This window comes from Pelodiscus sinensis, chromosome 18 (assembly GCF_049634645.1).
Source record: "Pelodiscus sinensis isolate JC-2024 chromosome 18, ASM4963464v1, whole genome shotgun sequence".
Classification (NCBI taxonomy): Eukaryota; Metazoa; Chordata; order Testudines; family Trionychidae; genus Pelodiscus; species Pelodiscus sinensis.
The window spans coordinates 35,462,285-35,479,068 of NC_134728.1; the positions used below are offsets into that span (position 1 = coordinate 35,462,285).

The 16,784-nt window shown below is 50.8% G+C and overlaps 1 long non-coding RNA gene across 1 annotated transcript in view; it reads right to left on the bottom strand.

The window, feature by feature from the left end:
- Positions 1-3,246, bottom strand: part of LOC112547216 (uncharacterized) — a 31,886-nt gene extending 28,640 nt beyond the window's left edge. The window contains exon 1 of the long non-coding RNA XR_012896582.1: positions 3,026-3,246. This is a non-coding gene — a long non-coding RNA (uncharacterized LOC112547216). The remainder of the gene's footprint in view (positions 1-3,025) is intronic.
- Positions 3,247-16,784: the final 13,538 nt, after the last annotated feature.

Here is a 16,784-nt window from a genome sequence, read left to right on the forward strand (position 1 = left end):
GTTCTTGGGGAGGGAGGGTTAAGCGCCTGTGAACAGCAAAAGTTTTGTCGCTCAAGTGCAAGTACAGACATACCCTGGGATCAGGAGTCCTCCAAGAAAGCTAGTCAGAGATCAGCAAAAAGCTTTCTGAGTACAATAAACACCTGCAATTAAAATTAATTGTGATGCCCCCTTTTGACCGGAGAAGCTAGTCACAGTTCAAGGCCTTGAGGATGTTCCAGATGGAAGCAGAAATTGATGAAGGCTGGTATTTTCTTTGATGCTGTCTTGCTCATTGACAAGTAATGTGCAAGGTCCTGCTCCTTGGAAATCAGAAGAAATCAAGAATAAAAGGAGCTGTTTCGTAGCTTTCAGATCCAAACTTGGTTAGCCAACACCAGGCCCAAAACCACTATCTGGCTTTTTCCAGGGCCACCCTGAGCTCACAGGCTGCCATTTAGCTTTTTGCCTCTTGGTTTCCCTTTTCTCTGCTTCTCACAAACACACGGAGGCTACGTCTAGACTGGCATGATTTTCCACAAATGCTTTTAACGGAAAAGTTTTCTGTTAAAAAGCATTTGCGGAAAAGAGCGTCTAGATTGGTACAGACACTTTTCCGCAAAAGCACTTTTTGTGGAAAAGCGTCCGTGCCAATCTAGACGCGCTTTTGTGCACAAAAGCCCCGATCGCCATTTTCGTAATCAGGGCTTTTTTGCGCAAAACAAATCTGAGTTGTCTACACTGGCCCTTTTGCACAAAAGCTTTGCGCAAAAGGGACTTTTGCCCGAACGGGAGCAGCATAGTACTTCCGCAAGAAGCACTGATTTCTTACATGAGATCGTCAGTGTTCTTGCAGAAATTCAAGCAGCCAGTGTAGACAGCTGGCAAGTTTTTCCGCAAAAGCAGCTGCTTTTGTGGAAAAACTTGCCAGTTTAGACACAGCCAAACAGTTCTCAGTCAAAGAACCCCTCCTTCAAGCTCCTGAGTGGGGTCGCAATCCTCTTTTGTCTTTTTTTGGGGGGGGTGCTTCTGATTAACTCATCCTGCCAGTGAAGAGTGCAGATACCTCCAGGATCAAAGAGGAGGGTGAACCAAGCAGTCCTCACCATTTCTCAGCATAACAATGTCCAAGGTAAGGCTAGAAGAAGACTATCTCCTACCTTCCTATGCATTCCTGTGGGCAGCCAGAGGGGATTGTTTGGCAATTGTGTGTTGCGGGGGGAGGTGGTGTGTTGGTGGGCGGGGAGATTGGTGATGGTATTTGGAGAGGTGGATAAGAGCACCTCGAGATAGTGTGCACTGGGAGAAGAGGAAGACCCCAATCAAAAGGAAGGCAGGGCCACATTTTGCACTAGCTGAAGCTTCTGCTTGGTCTTCAAAGGTCTCTCGAGGCAGGACACAGAGCACCTCCCTAGAGGTGACCAAGGCATGAATAGTTCTGGAAAAATCTCCCTGGTGGAGGGAATATTACGTTCTCTGGGCCCTAAAGCACACTTCAGCAGGGGAATCCGCAAAGTAAGAGACGCTCTGCAGAGGGCTAGAAGCAGAGGACCTTCAGTGGAGCCTAGGAGGGGCAGAAGTGCTGACTCAGCTGTACAGATGAGCCAGAGAAAACCTAGAGAGGGAGTGCAAGACAACACTGGCAAGGACTGATCGTTATGGCCAAGGGAATAGGTGCCAGGGATGGATGATACAAGAGGCAAAGTCCCTTGCAATGCCATGTCCAGTAAGGAGGGCCCCCCACCCCACTATTGAGGGTGCACCCTTACACTTAAAACCATAGAATCATAGAGCAAGACACAAGGAGTCATTCCTCCGCTCTACTCTGTGCTGATTAGGCCTCAGCTGGAGTATTGTGTCCAGTTCTGGGCACTGTATTCCAGGAAAGATGTGGAGAAATTGGAGAGCATTCAGGGACATACCAGCCCTCACTCTGCAGCCTAGTGCCTCAAAACTGCAGGGCTGCCACGACCACACAGCCTCACTGCCCCAGTACCTACCCAGGGGATCAAGCAGGTTTGCACTTCAGTGAGCGGAGCTAGCCTGTTTGTCTTCCCCACCAGGAATTACACCTCCCAGGTGCTGTGTGGACACAATCTAAGGGTGCAACATGCTGCCTTCCTGGCTGACCCTCTAGGTCTATAAAATACACCACCGTGGGCCAGTCATCATTCCTAGAGCTTTCCTAAGGAATTCTGGAGCAACATTCACCTGTAGCCGGGGAAGTACGAGCTTTGGGAGCCGGCCCTCAGAGCAGACTCATTTCTTGGTCCTGTGAGGACCAGCCTCTAAGCCCGTGGTCCCATGGCACCCGTGGAGGCACTTGCATGCGCCCGCCAGGTGCTCGGGGCTGGCCTGGCCCCGGGCACATGGCGCGGCGCTTGCGGGGAGCGTCGGCCCCGGGCACATGGCGCGGCGCTTGCGGGGAGCGTCGGCCCCGGGCACATGGCGCGGCGCTTGCGGGGAGTGTCGGCCCCGGGCACATGGCGCGGCGCTTGCGGGGAGCGTCGGCCCCGGGCACATGGCGCGGCGCTTGCGGGGGGGGGGGGGGAGTGCCGGCCCCAGGCGCGCAGCGCTTGCGGGGGGGGCCCCGACCCCTGGGCACGTGGCTATGGGGGGGGGCCCCCGCCCCCGGGCAAGCGGCTATGGGGGGGGGCCGCCCCCAGGCGCGCAAGTGGCCACGCCCCCTGGCGCCCGGCGGGCGAACGGCCACGCCCCCGGCGCCCGACAACCTCAAAAGGTTGGGGACCACTGCTCTACGCCCATGTAGTTGTTACTCCCCCCCACCATTATCCCTGTGCGCAGGGACAGTGGGTATAAGAGGCAGGGGCAGGCATTGCCACGTGTGCCCCCCCACTCTGCCCCCTGCTTCAGCCACACTGAGGCTGGCCCCGCACTGCCCACGCTCCCCACGCTCCAGGGCTGGGGAGGGGAATGGAGACCTGCGCCTGGGGGGGGGAGCTAACGCCTGAAGGAGGCGGGGCCGCGGGTGGAGGAGGCGGGGCCGGGGGGTTGCCGGCGTGCCTGCGCTCTCTCATTGGCTGACCTGCCCCGTGGCGGGCCCGCAAGAGCTTCAGAAAGCACCACTGAGGCAATTCCTCGTCGGGTGATCCCCCGGGGTGCTCCACTCTTGGGGACGGGTCATCCCCGGAGCCAGCAGTTTCCCGCCGGGCCGGGCCGCGCACGCGCAGGAGGTGGAGGTGGCTCGCGCCGTTGGCGGTTTGACAGCTGCCTCGCGCACGGCCCGGCCCCTCCCGCTCAGCTCCTCTCTTACCGCCCTGGGTCGCAGGCGAGTCCTCAGCTCGGAGACGTTCCCTTGGACCGGCGCTTGCCGCTTTCAGTTTTACCTCAGAAGTTACCCTCTTTAGTCCCTCTCATGAAATAGACCCCCCCAAAATTAAGAATTGTTTTCTCTTTGGTCAGTCGGGGCCGCAGCAGCCCCGCTGCTCCTCAGCCAGCTGCCCCTCCCCCCCTCCTCTCCATTATTTACCAGAGGGCTGGGGGGAGGAGGCAGAGATACAGGAGGGGTGAGGAGAGGCCAGGCAGCGGACACTTTCCTGCTTATCCACTGTTAACAGCACAGCGCTAAGTACAGACTGCTCCTGCCTCGCCCATAAGGCGGCTTCTGCTGTCTCCTCAGCATGACTCCATGTAAGGCGCCTGTGCCCACTTGGGACAGGCCTGGCTCCTGTATACGCTGCCTGGGCCAGTCACACTCCTCTCACTGACCATTGCCCAAGCCTGTCAGCCAGAGCCAGAAAGGACCGGGAGCGGCATGATGCTCTTTGAAAAGGTGCTGCAGCCTTCACAGACAGCTCAGCCCATCCTCTCTGCAGGAGACCCCGAGACACAGGTGCCTGTTAGCCCAGTAAAAGACCCCTTGAGGTCAATGCCTCCCATGCTGTCCCTCAGTGGGACCAGGGCAGATGTGTCAAGCACCTCTACGACTGCGGTGCCAGCACCCACTCCAGGCACAGTGACTGCGACCCCCAGAACAGTGGGGCCGGCCCACTTGCTCTCGCCACCTCCTTCCCATACTGCGTTGCCTAGTGAATTTGTCTGGGAGCTGGCCTTGTCCATGAAGACAGAAGCAAAGAAAGCATTGAGTACTTCAACTTTTCCCACGTCATCTGTCACTAGGAGTATGTCTACACTACAGCACTAATTCGAATTAACTTTATTCGAATTAGTTAATTCGAAATAAGCTAATTCGAATTAGTGCATCTAGACCTAAAAACTAATTTGAATTAGTGTATCTAGACCTAAAAACTAATTTGAATTAGCGATTTGCTAATTCAAAATAGCATGTCCACATTGAGTGGACCCTGAACCTAAATTAAGGCTGGCCAGAACCAGTGCCGGCAGTGCATCAGGTTAGGACTTAGGGTGTGGAGCTGCTGTCTCAGGCTAGCCGAGGGCTGTGCTTAAAGGGACCCGACCCCCACCCTGGACAGACAGTTCTCAGGGTTCCCCGCTTGCTTGTCTACCTCGATGAGGGACAGCAAAGCAGTCCTGTCTTGGAGTGCCCTGAGTGCCCACACTCGGCACATCACAGCACTCGCCCATCAGCCCGGCTTCACTTGCCACAGGCTGCCATCCAGGGGGGACAATCAGGGGGCTGTCAGGATCCAGGAGGCCCTGCAGGAGAGCTTCCACCCCGAGGAGCCCGCAGAGCCACCCAGTCCTCCCTATCGGGGGCTCGTGACCCATTCCTCCCTCACCTCCTTCCACTTACCCTTCCCTAGCCCCCCTTCCTGATGTAAAAAATAAAGGACACCTGTGTTCAAAAATAGAAACTCTCTTTATTTAACAAAACTGGGAGGGAGGGGGATTAACCTCTGAGGTGGGAGAGGGGAAGAGAGAGGGTGGAAGAGGGTAGGGGGAAACATGAGAGGAGGGAGCTGGAAGGGGGAAGCCAGGGGAAGACGGAGGAGGGGAAGTATCAAACTATGGTACGCCATATCTTCAGTACTGTGTACAGATGTGGTCTCCTCACCTCAAAAAAGATATTTTGGCCTTGGAAAGGGTTCAGAAAAGGGCAACTGAAATGATTAGGGATTTGGAACAGGTCCCATATGAAGAGAGGCTAAAGAGACTGGGACTTTTCAGCTTAGAAAAGAGGAGACTGAGGGGGGATATGATAGAGGTCTATAAAATCATGAGTGGTATGGAGAGGGTGAATAAAGAAAAGTTCTTCATTAGTTCCCATAATAGAAGGACTAGAGGACGCCAAATGAAATTAATGGGTACCAGGCTTAAAACTAATAAAAGAAAGTTCTTCTTCACACAGCACATAGTCAGTCTGTGAAACTCCTTGCCACAGGAGGCTGTGAAGGCTAGAACTATAACAGAGTTTAAAGAGAAGATAGATAAATTCATGGAGGTTGGGTCCATGGAGTGCTATTAGCCAGGGGGTAGAAATGGTGTCCCTGGCCTCCGTTTGTGGAAGGCTGAAGATGGATGGCACGAGACAAATGGCTTGGTCATTGTCTTCGGTCCATCCCCTCTGGGGTAGCTGGTGTTGGCCTCTGTCGGCAGACAGGCTACTGGGCTAGATGGACCTTTGGTCTGACCCAGTACGGCCATTCTTATGTTCTTATGTTCTAAGCTCAGGGCCAGGGGTCTCACTGAACCAAATTGATTTTCATGCAAACCTGCTCTTGGGTTCGCATGTGGCCTTTGGTGGCCAGGCTGGCAGCTAACCTGCCCTAGACGGCCGCTTTCCTGTGCCTATTGCGGAGATTGTGGACGTTGGAGGCTTCCCCCCAAACCTCGATGAGGTCCACGATCTCCGCACTAGACCAGGCGGGCGCCCGCCTCTTGCGGCCCCAGGCAGGCTCCTGGGAGCCACCAGCCTGGTCCTGGGAAGAGGCGGAGGGCTGGGTGGTAGCAGGTGGATGGCTCATGCTGTGCCAGTTGCAGGGTCTGCTGGCTGGGTGCTGGCAGGCTTGCAACTGGCACAAGCACTGTAGCCAGACTGTGCCCCTTTAAGGGGTCCGGGGCCGGGAGGAGGCATAAGAGTTTCCCTGGTTTGGCCCAGAGTGGCCACCAGAGCAAGCTGGGGAGGGCCAACCTCCCACTAGTTCGAATTAAGTGGCCACACAGCCCTTAATTCGAACTACTTAATTCGAACTAGGCGTTAGTCCTCGTGGAATGAGGTTTACCTAGTTCGAATTAAGCGCTCCGCTAGTTCAATTTAAATTCGAACTAGCGGTTTGTAAGTGTAGCCCCTATTAAAGTTAATTTGAACTAACGGCTGTTAGTTCGAATTAACTTTGTAGTGTAGACACACCCTAGGTTACCTCCCTCATCCAGTAAGGGCCACACACCCTCTCTGATCACCCTCTTATTGCTAACATGCCTGTAGAAACCTTTCTTGTTACCCTCCACATCCCTTGCCAGCTTCAATCCCAATTTTGCCTTCCTGATAACTCCCCTGCATTCTCGAGTAATAGATTTATATTCCTCCCTAGTCATCAGTCCATGTTTCCACTTACTGTAAGCTTCCTTTTTGTGTTTAAGCTCACCATGGATGTCCCCAGTAAGCCAATCTGGTCGCCTACCATATTTGCATTTTTTGCTGTGCATTGGGATGGTTTCTTCCTGAGCCTTCAATAAGTCTTCTTTAAAATACAGCCAGCTCTCCTGGACTTCTTTCCCCTTCATGTAAGCATCCCAGGGAATCCTGCCCATCAGTTCATCATCCTTCTGAGCAGGAGAGAAAAAGCAGCAGACACACCTCACTGCCCTCTGCTGCCCCTCACCGTTCAATGGCTTCATCACAGGACAACAGGAAGCTGACAATTGAGTCAGACCGAAGGTCCATCCAGCTCAGTATCCTGCCTTCTGCCGCAGAGGGAATGAACAAATCAGGTAACCCCACTCCTGTCACCCATGCTCAGCTTCTGGTAGACGGACACTAGGGACACTATACACTTAAAAAACAACAAAAGGTCTGGTATCACTTTATAGACTAACAAAACGTGTAGATGGTATCATGAGCTTTCATGGGCACAGCCCACTTCTTCAGATGACCGGAGTTTTTGTTGTTTTTTACAGATTAACTCGGCTACCCCCTGAAACTAGGGACACTCGGAATTTATCTAGTTACTTTTTTAATCCAGTAACACTTGGTCTTCAAAAATCCTGTGGCAAAGAGTTCCAGAAGTTGGCTGCATGGTATGTTAAGAAATACTTCCCTTTGTTTGCTTTAAAGCTGCTGCCTGTTCATTTCATTGAGTGACCCCTCATTTTTGTGTTATGAGAAGAAGTCCATAACGCTTCCTTATTTGCTTACTCCATACCAGGCATGATTTTACAGACCTCTGCCATATCCCCTCTTAGTTGTCTCTTCTCCACACTGGAAAGTCCCAATCCTATTAATCTCTCCTCATATGGAAGCTGTTCCATACCTCTAGTCATGTTTGTTGTCCTTTTTTGACCTTTTCCAATTGCATTGTATCCTTTTTGAGATGGAGTGACCACATCTGCACCAGTATTCAAGATGGGGGCATAGCATGGATTTCTACAGAAACAATAAGATATTTTCTGTTTTCTTCTCTATCCTTTGCTTAATGATTCCCAACATTCTGTTTGCTTTCTTGTCTGCCACTGCACACTGAGTGAATGTTTTCAGCGACCTCTCCACGCTGACTCCAAGCTCTATCTTCAGGGGTAACAGCTATTAGACCCTATTATTTTCTACAGATAGTTGGGATTATGGTTTCCAATGTGCATTGCTTTGCACTTGTCAATGTTTAATTTCAGCTGCCATTTTGTTGCCCAACCACTTATTTTTGTGAGATCCCCTTTGTAGCTTTTTGCAGTCTGCTTTGGACTTAACTGTCTGGAGTAGTTGGTATCATCTACAAATTTTGACACCTCGCCATTTGCCCCCTTTTCCAGATCATTTATGAACATGTCGAATAGCACATGGCTGTGAACAGACCCCCGGGGGACACCACCAATTATCGCTCTGCAGTCTGAGAATGTTTAGCCCTGGGATCCCCAATTTTAACGCAGCCTGTCTAGAGCAGGGCTGGGAAACCTTTATTGATTGGGTGCCACTGACCCACAGAAAAATCAGTCAGGGGCTGCACACGAGTGAGAAGCAAAAAAATGAAAAAATAAAAAACAAACTCTCACTGACATGGCTCATGCCTGAGGAGAAAGACTCTCCCCACATTCCCCTCACAGAGAGCCTAGGAGAGCCAGGCTAGTATTTTGTGTTCTTCAGCCCTTTGGGGCGAGGGGACTGGAGCACCAGCACAAGCTCTCCAATGCTGGGGGCAGCCCTGAGCCTCAAGGGTCGGATCCAGGCAAGCCAGAGGGCCACATCCGGCCCTCGGGCCTTAGGTTCCCCGCCCATGCCTCTAGAGGGCCGCTGAGGAGCCAGGCAGGCGAGCTGGCAGGAAATCAGCTCGGTTTCCAATGAAACGCTGGCAGGCAGCAGGGCTCTGTCACAACTTTGGCAAAAATCCAACCGTCTCCAAAAACCATTTCTATTACGATGAATCTGCAGCATCTGATGAAAAAACCAGCTTTGTAGGAATGTTTCTGACCAGCTTTGATTTCTTGCCTAATTGTTTTCTTTCTTGAAAACATGCCAAATACTGTTTGCCAGAGTTTGTGTGTGTACTCGGTGTTTGTTCACCAAGAAATCGTATGGAACTCTGGCAGGCTGTTGTCAGGATCCCCTACATTCAGGGTTTTGCATTGAGATTGAAGTCTGTGTAATACTGTGTCTAAAAGAAAGAACTTTAGCTTGTGCTTCAGCAGAGAAGTGTCCTGAAGTCGAGGGGAAAGGGGAGTGACAGAGTTCTACATATCCTCTTAGCATCCTTCTTGCCTGTTTCGGCCCCACAACCCTGGTTGCCATTCAGCTGGACAGGCAGGCCAAATAGCTGCAGTTAGATCTGAGAAAAGATGACAAATGCACAGAGCAGAAGCAAAAGGGCTTTTGGTTGGAGCAGTGGGTGTAAGTTTGACCAAACTCCCATAAAAACCTGTAGCCAATTTGCTAGTGAAAGACACAAACAAAATGAAAAACATGCTCAAAGAAAGCAGAGAATGGGTGTTAATCTCTGTCTCAAAGCATTGTCTCCAGATACCTGCAATAATTCTTAGCGGGTCTTTAAACCAATTGGATTTTTAAGTAGACTGGCCTCAGTCTGCACAAGTTACATTTTCCTAAGCAGCTGGCCTGAGATAAAACATTACCAAGCTGCTTAGCCGCAGCCCAAAAATCTGGCGCACTGAAATGCAACCAGCCAAACATCCCCAAAAAATGAGAGTTTTGCAGAGTTAGTGGCTGAGCTATCTAGAAAGGCAGGAAAAACAGGACTAGAATGGGCCATAGAGAATTGGGTGTTTGCATGATCCCTAGAATGGCCAGTGCAGATCCCTGCTGAACCAACACAATTCTAGGCCTTCCATACGGAAAGCAGGGGTTCTACTATTTTTGCTAAACACAAAGTCCTTTATGTCTGCTAAAGAGAACAAGCTGAACAATTCCTGGGGTCAGCCCCTAGACTAAGAGGTCAGCTTCATACACCCTAGGCCAACGCATTATCATTACATACATGACATCACTACCGATAAATCCCTTCACATTAGTTGCTATAATTAGTATACAGGCAGTCCCCGACTTACACGGATCAGACTTATGTCGGATCCGCACTTACGAACGGGGCTTTCTCACCCCGGAGCTTGCAGGCAGCGGTCAGCCACCTCGACCTCCGGGGCGAGAAAAGCTGCTCCCAGTGCCCCTGGTCTGCTGGGGACCGTCTCCAGCAGACCAGGGGCACCGGGAGCAAAGCCGCAGCGGCGGCGGGTCCCACGCCAGAGCAAAGCCTCAGAGGCAGGCACCCCGCCGCTGCGGCTTTGCTCCCCGTGTCCCTGGTCTGCTGGGGGGGGGGGCGCAGCTAGTGTGCCCCCCCCACCCCCAGCAGACCAGGCTTTTGTTGTGGACCCTGGGGCAGAGCAGCTGGGGCGCTGCCGGTTGGTCCCGCAGCACCGCTCTGGGCACTACTGGACCAACCCGGCAGCACCCCAGCTGCTCTGCCCCAGGTGTCCTGATTCAGCCGCTGCTGGTCAGCTTCAGCAGCGGCTGAATCAGGACGCCTGGGGCAGAGCAGCTGGGGTGCTGCAACCCAGCAGCACCCCAGCTGCTCTGCCCCAGGCATCCCCAAGTTAGCCGTTGCTGAAACTGACCCGCGCTGACTACAGGAAGCCCGAGGCACAGTTGCTCTGCCCCGGGTTTCCTGGAATCAGGGGCTGATCAGTTTCAGCAGCAGCTGACTTGGGGTTCTTAAGTTGAATCTGTATGTAAGTCAGAACTGGCGGTCAGTTTCAGCAGTGGCTGAATCTGGACGCCAGTTCTGACTTACATACAGATTCAACTTAAGAACAAACCTACAGTCCCTATCTTGTACGTAACCCGGGGACTGCCTGTAGTTAATACCACTGTTCTATATATACTTACGCAAACCTACCAGGAATCCAACTCACTTTGTAACACGAAACACACCAGTCATTCTAATTCGATTCATGAAAATATTCTCCTCCACTAAGAGAAACCCTACAGAACTCAGGTGTAATCTAATGCACCCTGCGATCTCCCCCCCTTGCAAAATCTACATACTGAATAAACAACATGTAAACCCAGTGGTATCTGGCATTTATTACTGATAGAACAACCGGTTCAAGAAAAACAATCCTCCTTCCCACAAATACATTTGCCAAAAGCTTAAAACAAACCAGAAACTATTTTGTTTGTAAAACTATTGAGTTGCACACCCATTGAGTGAATGCTTTTCTAACTTCCCTTATTTCTAAGTTTTTGTGCCTCTGTGCATCTAAGTTTTCAGCTGGAAGAGGAAGAAGAAGGGCAGGATTTGATGAAATTGTCCAACTACCAGTAGTTTTCAACTCCCAGAGCTCCACAGACTGCCTGAGATTTCCAAGGAGGCCCGCACCTCCGTTTGAAAAATTTTAGGGGTCTACAAATGAAAAAAGTTGAAAAAAATGGCTGCTTATCTCTAATTACTGGTGTTCTTCGAGATGTGTTGCTCATGTGCATTCCAATAGGTGTGCGCACGCAAGTGTAAAATACCAGATCAGTCTTGGCACCGCTGAGACTGTCGGATTAGGTCCTTCCCCATAAAAGCACCAGACCCGTCACACAGAGCACAAATAAAAGGAAGGTCTTCACACAGCGCACAGTCAATCTGTGGAACTCCTTGCCTGAGGAGGTTGTGAAGACTAGGACTATAATAGGGTTTAAAAGAGAACTAGATAAATTCACGGAGGTTAAGTCCATTAATGGCTATTAGCCAGTCTGGGTAAGGAATGGTGTCCCTCGCCTCTGTTTGTCAGAGGGTGGAGCTGGATGTCAGGAGAGAGATCGCCTGATCATTACCTGTTCAATTCACTTCCTCTGGGACACCTGGCATTGGCCACTGTCGGTAGACGGATATTGGGCTGGATGGACCTTTGGTTTGACCCAGTGTGGCCGTTCTTATATTCTTATGTTCTCTGGCCAGCAGGAAACCTCACAAGCAAAACCCCTAGGACACCCCAGCGTTCTCTGGGCCACAACCAGACCCACACCCTAAACACATGAAAGGTCCAAACAGGTTCTCCCAGTCTCAAAAGACCAGCCACAGTCCCAGGTCAATTTATATCTTGGATCTTTCCCAAAAGAGCACACTGGGCAATCCTTTAGAATCTAAAATCTAAAAGCTGATTAATAAAAAGAAAGAAAAGGGTTGAGAGTGAGATTGTTAAGGAGAATGCATCACATACATCAATCACCAAGTTCTTCATGCAGGCTCTTAGCAGAGATGTAACAAACTGCTAGCGGAACAGTCTCTGGAGTACATCCTATGTCAGGATCGGTCCTCAAATCCTTCCCAGCCCTCTGTCCCTAGCTAGGATGCTTCTGGAATCAGGAGTAGGATTGAAGACAAGATGTAGGTGCCCTCATGGCATTTTTATATTCCCCGTGCCTCCCAAACTGGAGCTGGTCACATGATCAAATGACTTGTCTCTGTCTTTCAGGCAAGTAGCCATGATGGACTTGCTGGTTTGCAGGTTTCCAGATACCTTCCTCAGGTATTTATTGGCAACCTTAAAAGCCTTAGTCTATGCAGCACCGCTAATTAGCATAGCTATTAATTGATTTTAGAGACGAAACAGGCAACCCAGGAGCAGATGGGGTAAACAGAACTGCTTTACTGCCCACGCACGTTAACCTCGGACCCCCAACAGATCGTTCCGAGTGGCAACAACTTGGCACCAATGACACCGTTTTATCTATTTTGTTATGTTAATTCACAGGTCTATCACTACTTTCCCTAAAATCTTATTTAGTAAGGTTAACTCCCTCACAATGAATATTAACAGGCAGATGATGAATATTATTATACCCACCTCTAAATTACTATTTACAGAATTTCTAATTCAATCAACACTTTTCTACACTACAAACTTTCCAAATCAGCAGGTTACAGAGATTACAAGAAAAGTAACCCTGAAAATATTTTAAACAGAGCCAGTGAAGATAAGTAAAAGACAACAAAGAAGAGCACCTGCATGCTTATCTATCTTTCTAGGCTGCAAGAATGACTGGAAAGAGCATTTTTATACATTAGCAAGGTTAATACCTGCTTTGGCTGGACTCTTAATCTATCTTTCCAAACTGCAGGAACAGAGGGTAAAAAAACATGTTCAAAGGGCAATGCCTATTTTGGCTAGACCAAAATTTTAAGCCTCCACCCCAAACAACTCTGGGAGGAAACTAGCCTCCAGCACCTTCCCCTCTGCTCCAGGTCCCTTCCATTGGCCAGACGTCAGGGGGCAGGGACCCCAGGCCAAGCAAAGCTCCCAGCAGTGTAGCTCTCAACCCCGCCCCTTCCGCCTGAGGCCCTGCCCCTTCCAAGCCAGCCCACGGCCACTTCCGAAATTTGTGACGTGCCCCCCCCCTCCAAAATTATTGCCCACCCCTGCACAAGCATATGAGTAGCACATACAATCAGAAGAGCATAAGCTCTCGCTGGACACCTCACATGGTCCACTTGGTAGAGAATTGGGAGCAAACCACACTAGTTATCTGCCTGCTGATACTTTAAAATCCAATCACATGAGAGCAAGAACCCGGTCTTCAGAAAGCTTTCCCCTGGTGGTATCTGTAGCGTTGGCTGTGGAGCCTCCTGCCTGTGTCGGTGCATATGAGATACACCTCGTCTCAGTCGCTTTTTCACTGCCGCCTCGCTGAAACAAGGGGGCTGTGTCTAGACTGGCAAGTTTTTCTGCAAAATCATCTGCTTTTGCGGAAAAACTTGCCAGCTGTCTACACTGGCCCTTGAATTTCCGCAAGAACACTGACGACCTCATGTAAGATTGTCAGTGTTCTTGCGGAAATACTATGCTGCTCCCATTTGGGCAAAAGCCCTCTTGCACAAATCATTTGCACAAGAGGGCCAGTGTAGACAGCACAGTGCTGTTTTCTGTAAAAAAAGCCCCGATGGCTAAAATGGCAATCGGGGCTTTTTTGCGGAAAAGCGCGTCTAGATTGGCACAGATGCTTTTCCGCAAAAAGTGCTTTTACAGAAAAGCGGCCTGCCAATCTAGACGTGATTTTCCGAAAATGCTTTTAATGGAAAACTTTTCTGTTAAAAGCATTTCCGGAAAATCATGCCAGTGTAGACGTAGTCTTATATGCTGGAGCTGCTTCCCAGGCTCGGGCGGCTGCCAGCAAAACTCCTTTTGCAGTGAGCAGGTGTGTGGGACCAGAGGGGAGAGAGAGGGAGGGGATCCGTTCCCAGACTGGGAGGGAAGGGAAGCCTCTGAGCCCCTTCCCTGTATGGGGCACCTTTCAGGAGGAAGGGGAGGCCATAGCGGGGTCAGCTTCTCCCCGTCCCTGGACAGGCCAGCTGGCCTCTGGCAGATTGGAGCCTTAACAGTTAAGGAGGCACGTGGGACCTGAGGGGGCAGGGGGAGAATCCCTTGCAAGAGCGGGAGGGAAGGGAAGCCCCCCAGTCCCTTCGCTGCACGGGGTGCCTTTAGGGGGGAAGGGATGGCCACACCTAGGCCGGCTCCAGACCCCTTCCCAGTGTGGGGAGCTGAGAAAAGGGGCCATAAAAGGTTCCCCACCCCTGTTGTAGACAATCCTACACAGCTGGACAAGCCCCAGAAGCTTTGGTCTGGCCCGGGCATCTGCAAGGTTTTTTTAAATGTTTCAAATAGCATTTTTAGCACATCAAGGGGTGTTGTGGAATTTGTGTGTGCGCACTTGTTTTTGTTTTGGCGTTAATCACTTTTATGACATCTCTGTGGGTTAGCAGCTACCGACCCATAAAAGGTTCCCCACCCCAGTTGTAGACAATCCTACCCAGCATTGATGACCCCCCAAAGGCTCAGAGAGGCAGCCACATCCTGTTCGTTGGATGTGCCCGAATCGCTAGTATTTCATCGCTAAAATGATTTAAAGGCTTGGGTTTCAAACAATAATCAAAAGACTTTAAAACCTCCAATTCCCAGGTGTGGTTCAAATGGGTCCGTTTTTTTCTGTGCATTCACCATGCACAATGCTAGTTTTATTTTTTCTGCCTGCATCATTCAGTCGGCCCTAGCTATGTTATGTTAGCCTCACAATAGTGCTCATGTGCCACCATAAAGCTACTTCGAAGCAGCGTTAACCTGACAGAAAAGCCATGGGAGTCACTGGGTTGTGACACTATTTTCTGTGAACTGCACCTTTCAAATGTAGAAAAGTTTGCCGCCATTTGGAGTTGAGTTCGAACACAAAAGTTATAGAGGAGATGCACATACTGTGCTCTCTCTGCTGGAGACTTTGCTTTTGTTCTCATTTGGTTATTTTATCTTAAGCTATCATAAAAAATAACAAACTCTTTGTGTAAGGGAACACACTGCAGTTCCCACCATTTGGTTGCAGGATTGGGGAGGGAAGCATTTGACTGAGCAGTGAATCCCTCCGGGCTGGGTGGTGGTAGCTTTGCCTTTGAATGTTGGCTACAAATTACTAATGGCACTCTTAATGAAGACGGATGCAAGTAAAGTGTCAAGAATTGTGGACCTCCCATTACTATGGGCTGGAATGCCAATTAAGATGTTAGCAGGGATTCAGGACCTGGTGAAAGAGAACAATTGTCTTTTCAAAGGGATAACAGCTGCTGTTCCAAAGACTATTTCAAAGTTCCCTGTGTGCTGTCAGGCGTCCGGAACACAACTGGAGTCTGCAAGGTGGAGTGTGTGACAATAATTCAAATTAGTCCAGGAAGAGATAAAGAGCAGCACATGAGAGTCGAGTTAAGTACCTGAACCATACAACCCTTCTGATTTATGGTGGCATGATCCTGGCCAATGGCCAGAGCATGCTTGCACTAATCCATACCGGCAACAATAGGCATGGGGGAGGGAATCAGTTCTCCGGGCTGGGGGCAGGACCTGAAGCACAACAGGAAGCTGGCATGTGTGAGGACAATTCAGGCAAACTGGCTTTAGCTCAAGGGTCTCCAGTGGTGGCACCTGTAGTGGTACGATGTGGGGACAGCAGTGTCTCCTGGGTAAGCAAGACCCCTACATCGCAGTGGTTCCCAAACTTTTCAGCATCACGCCCCCTTTTTGATTTTTGAGAAACCCTTACGCCCACCACCCCCCTCAAAAAAGCAGCAAAACTTGTTGAAGGGGAAAAGAAGGAACTGAGCGGGGACGAAAAACAAAAATAACAGCAAAACTTGGGAAGGGGGGGGCGGAGATAGATGGGGGAGGGGCTGGGTCACCTCACGTCCCCCTGGAATTTCTTCATGCCCTCCCCCAGGGATGCACGCCCCCCAGTTTGGGAACCCATGATGTAAGGGTTTTGAGTCAAAAACAACCATTTAAGTAAACAAAATTTGAAGATATAGGATAAAATTAAGAAAAGCCAAATGTAGGCTATTTAGGGCCCTAGATAGAGCAGAGTGTTAAACTCCAAGATGGTTTCCCAAGAGAAGAGGCAGAAATTCCATCCCCAGGACATATGAAACTGGACAAAGTACAAAGAAAAAAACTAGCCCAAGCCCTGAGGATTCTACAAGCTGATCAAATACACTAGACTGTCGATGTGTGTACACCATGATGCGTGGTTGGTGAAGGCGGGGCTGAGGGAGGCAAGCCCCCAGCCCCACCTCCAGCACTGCCCCTTCTGCTGAGCCCCCCCCCCTTTCCCAGCCCCTTCCACAGGGCAGCATGCCACAAGTGCTCCCCACTTCCAACCATGGGGAAAGGAGGGGCCAAGCACACACTTGCTTCAGCCTCCCCCACCCCAGAGGAGGGTGCATTGCATGGCCCAGCCTCTCCAGCCCTGGAGAAGGGAGGAGGTTGAGGTGCACCTCCCAGGCCAGCCTCTCCAGCCCCAGAGCACTGGGGAAAGGAGGAGAGCGCACCACGTGGCCCAACCCAGCCTCTCCAGCACCAGGAAGGCGGGCGCTGGGGGCAGCCACACGCTGCCCCCAGTAGGCGTTCAGGGGGTGGAGTGTAGGTGGGGCCAGGCTGACACTTTGGGAAGGCAGAGCATTCTCCCCCCCTTACACACCTGACGCCCATGTGCACCATCCTACAATATACTCCACATGGAAACTGTACATTAGCTGGTCTGCCCATCTTTACGGGGATGATTCTTGAATTCTGTGATACTTTAGTATTTGTTCCTATGCAGGCTGTGGAGCAGGGTTTGACAGAAGTGAGGGAGAAGGAGTTTCTCTCCTATGTTTCCAGACTCTACTAAGGAACTGGTAGAAAGG